The sequence below is a fragment of the Priapulus caudatus genome, unplaced genomic scaffold (assembly GCF_000485595.1).
Source record: "Priapulus caudatus unplaced genomic scaffold, Priapulus_caudatus-5.0.1 Scaffold207, whole genome shotgun sequence".
Lineage (NCBI taxonomy): Eukaryota > Metazoa > Priapulida > Priapulimorpha > Priapulimorphida > Priapulidae > Priapulus > Priapulus caudatus.
In genome coordinates, this window is record NW_014577268.1 from 382,205 (window position 1) to 387,204 (window position 5,000).

Below are 5,000 nucleotides of genomic sequence, written 5' to 3' on the forward strand. Positions count from 1 at the left end.
GTCTCCCTCTCTGCTCTCTCTCTCTGTCTCGACTCTCTTCTCTACCTCTCTCTCTCTCTGTTTCTCTCTTCTCTCTACTCTCTCTCGTTTTCTCGTCTCCCTCTATTCTCTCTTCCTTCTCTTTCTCTCCTCTCTCTCTCTCATCTCTCTCTCTTCTCTCTCTCTCTCGCTTTCTCTCTTGTTCTCTCTTACGCTCTCTCTCTCTCTCTTCTCTCTCCTCTTTTTCTTCCTCTTCTCTGTCTCTTTCTTCCCTCTCTCTCTCTTTCTCTCTTCTTTTCTTCTCTCTCTTCTCTCTCTCTCTGTTTCTCTCTCTCTTCGCTCTCTCTTTCTCTCTCTCTCTCTGTAGAGAGAGAGAGAGAGACAGAGAGAGACAGAGAGAGATAGAGAGAGAGAGAGAGAGAGATAGAGAGAGAAATAGAGAGAGGTGGGGAGCAAGCTATTCACATATAAATAACTGCATGCATTCGTCAATCTCATAATTCGTCATTCCCTCATCGCTACACTTGTCGTGTGTATCTGCCATGTTTTAGCCGAAATGCAGCGGTGCTGCCACCAAGCGGAGACGAAGGGCTACAAGGTTCAGCGGCCCATCGCCTTCTGTTAATCCTGTGCATGCACAAAGAGTCATAGGAAACGCTTATGAAATGTCCGCCAAGGATGCCGGCGCCATCTTGCCTCTTGCAGACGTTGCCGCCGCTGTGTCTCCCAGTGATACCGACGCCAGCTCCCCTCGCGGTGATATTGGCGTCTTCTTGCCGCTTAGTGACACTGACGCCATCTTGGCTCCCAGTGACACGGACGCCATCTTGGCTCCCAGGGACACGGACGCCATCTTGGCTCCCAGTGACACTGACTCCACCTTCGCTCTCGCAGACGTCAGTGAAATACTGCACCTAGCCGATCGCGACGTCAAGTTGCCAAAGCCTCTTGGAGTTCCTAAAGTGCCACCAGATGGCGCGGTACGCGGAGAAACCGAGAGTCAGCGTCGCAGCGTCGCCGTGTCGGTGTCTGTCTCAATCACGCCTCACTCGCGAGTCTCAGGGTCGACCCAGAGACGTGAGACATTCGATGACTGGGCAGCGGCAATGCATCAACCGAGAACCAACGCATGGGGCGCAGCAGCGCGCGCTGAAGCCACAGCTAGTGCCCATGTAGTGGAGCTGAGCGGATGGTCTTACTCGGTGCGTGTTCGACTGCCCGCTCTCTATCCGCACGCGCTCTATGCCTGTGCCACTACGCTGCTGCTCTATGCTGCCCTGCGTACAGCGCAGATACTGCGCAGACGGTGGCAAACACTATGACAACGTCTCCTGTGGTCAGTGAAAGACAGCGTGACAACGTCATCAGGTGTAGCAGGATGGCAGACACTGTAACTACGTCATCAGGTGTAGCAGGATGGCAGACGCTGTAACTACGTCATCAGGTGTAGCAGGATGACAGACGCTGTAACTACGTCATCAGGTGTAGCAGGATGGCAGACGCTGTAACTACGTCATCAGGTGTAGCAGGATGACAGACGCTGTAACTACGTCATCAGGTGTAGCAAGATGACAGACGCTGTAACTACGTCATCAGGTGCAGCAGGATGGCACACGCTGTAACTACGTCATCAGGTGTAGCAGGATTGGCAGACGCTGTAACTACGTCATCAGGTGTAGCAGGAGGCAGACGCTGTAACTAACGCTCATCCAGGGTGTAGCCAGGATGAAGACGCTGTACTGACGTTCACTCCGGTGTAGGGCAGGATGGCAGAACGCTTAACTAACGTCCATCAAGGTGTAGCAGGATGGCGCAGACGCTGTAACTACGGTCATATCAGGTGTACAGGATGGCAGACGCTGGTAACTACGTTCAGTCAGGGGTGGTAGCAGGCAATGACAGACGCTTGAACTACGTGTCATGCAGGTGTACAGGCAAGGATCGACAGGACGCTGTGAACTACGTGAATCAGGTGATAGGGGCACGGATCGACAAGACACGTGTAATAGCGTCATCAGGTGTAGCAGGATGGCAGACGACTTGTAAGCTACGTCATCCAGGTGTAGCAGATGACAGAGCGCTGTAACTTACGCTCATCAGGTGTAGCAGGATGGCAAGACGCTGTAACTACGCTCATCAGGTTGTAGCAGGATGACAGACGCTTGTAACTACGGTCATCACGTGTAGGGCAGGATGCCAGACCGTGTAACTACGTCATCAGGTGTAGCAGGATGACAGCCGCTGTAACGTCACGTCATCGAGGTGCAGCAGGATGACACGACGCTGTAACTACGCTCATCCAGGTGTAAGCAAGATGAACAGACGCGGCTGTAGGCTGACGTCATCAGTGTAGCAGGATGAAGCAGACACTGTAACTGACGTCATCAGGTGTAGGCAGGAATGGCAGCGCTGTAACTACGTCATCGGTGCAGGCAGGATGACAGACGCTTGTAAGCTAACGTCTCACGCTGTAGGCGTCGGACGGCAGACACTGTAACTCACGTCATCAGCGTGTAGGCAGGACGTGCAGACGGCTGTAGCTACGTCATTGCAGGTGTAGCAGGACGGCACGACCTGTAACTAACGTCATCTAGCGGTGTAAAGCAAGGATGAAGAACGCTGTATAGTCATCCAGGTGTAGCAAGATACAGACAGTGTAACTACGTCATCAGGTGCAGAAGATGAGAGTACGCTGTAACTACGTCATGCAGGTGTAAGCAGGGATGGCAGACGCTGTAAACTGACGTCTCAGGTGTAGCAAAGATGACAGACGCTGTAACTACGTCATCAGTTGTAGCAGGATGGAGACGCTGTAAATGTACGTCATCAGGTGGCAGGGCAAGATGACAGAGTCTGTAACTACGTCATCAGGGTGGTAGCAGGATGGGCGAGACGCTGATAACTACGTCCATCAGGTGTAGTAGGATGAGCAGACAACGTGTAACTTACGTCATCAAGGTGTTAGCAAGATGACAGACGCTGTAACTACGTCATCAGGTTGGCAGCAGGATGGGCACAACGCTGTAACTACGTCACTGCTAGCGGAAAAAGTGCCATGCTCCTAGAGGAGTGAGTGAATATAACGACATTGCAATGAAAGTAAAGAAACCTACCTATATATGACGCGTTGATAGACATGTATAGACTGTCGTGAATGGAAATTGTAGTAATCAGAGCAAGGGCAGAGCTGTACACTCGCTCGCATGGAACATAGAACGCATGCTCACGTACGCACGCAGGCACATATAGGCACAGTCACCCCCAATTATGCGTAACCCCTCCACTCACACACCAGCCAGACTCACGCGCACACGCACACAAGGACACGACGCACGCACGCCCGATGACGCAAGGCCAGCGACGGCGCATACTCACAAGCACGCACGCATGCACGCAATACGTAATGCACGCTCTTCTCTTCACACACACACGGACAGGCACACACCACATACACACCAGCACACGGCACATACACGCACGGGCGCGCACCTAAGAGACACACGGGCGCGTGATGCACACCGCACGACGCGCATAACTCACGACAACGCCGGATCGCGGCATGCATCGCCCTTTCTCCTCAGCAACACGACGCAACCACGCACACACACACGCGCACCACACAGCACGCACGCGCATCGACAGCCACACGTACACGAAGCCAGCAAGCCGCCGCCCGCACGCACACGACACACGACAGCAGCACAGCCAGTACCGACGGACACACACCAAACGCACGACAACACACACAGTACAGAACAGCCGCGCGACCAGCACACGATACACGAACACACCACGTAGCACACAGCATACACCGCCAGCCAAACACAGCACACAGTACGCGGCGCGCACATGCACACACCAGTCCACCACAACACACACACACACACCCATCACACACACTTGCAGAGACAGACGCCCGCACGCACGGTATTCACGCTTCAAACATCGTCTTGCTACTTTATATTTGCTCTGGATTTTCAAAGCATGCAGATAGTTTTAGGGCATACCCACAATATAGTTTTTTTGTTGATTGTTTTGGTATTGAAGTCAATATATGTGCATGGCATTTAAAAGGTTGAATTTATTAATAAATAAAATACCGCGTTTCCGCGGAACACGAATATACGGAACCTTTCATCATATCAATATCAATATGATTGTAAATCGTAACATAAGCAATAATATATATACACAAACGATACATAGCGATTTAACCGACAACCCAGTGATACATACGAGAAATGCATACAATCATGAACCAATTTACTCGTGATTTAATTTAAATTAACATAGACAGTAATGTCACATGCAGACGCGTGCGCTGTTTGCCCCCCCCCGCCAGTACAGGTGGTTGCGGTCGCCAAAAAAACCGCGTCAAATGTCATCCCTCGTGTATGTAACACCCCGTCAGTCATCAACGTTGCAAACGTCTTCCAACTGTAAATCCTATAGCGGTCTCGTCGTAGTCTACACACCTGGGCACCTAGTACACCTGGTGTATACCTGGCGGCGTACAGTCGTCGTATCACCTGGGTGGCGTAACAGAGCAAACCACAGCGCGCTCACTGTACTGGTCATTACCTGAGGCGTGGTGTGCATATGATGGGGGGGGGGAGGGGGTATAATAGTTGTTACGGCCTATAAACTGTAATTTTGTCGTTCTCGTTTTTTCGGCTCCTCCGTTAGCTCAGGTGATGAAATCTTTGTGCTAGGGCCGGATACTGCAGACACGTGGCGTGTTTGCGGACGTCGGAAAACGTATTTAGCAAGCCAGCGACCGTGAATAACGATCGAGCTATGATGAGGAGTACGTCACCGCGTGCGCATGCGCATCCTGACGGTCATACGGGGCGTTGCGCAGGCTATCCCGGTAACGGAAAGCGCGGTATGTGTGCGCGCCTTATGCGCGTGTGCGTGTGCGCGTGCGTGCATGTGCGTGTGTGTGTGTGTACGTGTGCGCGCTTATGTGCGTGTGTGTGTGCGCGTGCGTGCATGTGCGTGTGTGTGTGTGTGTGTGGTGT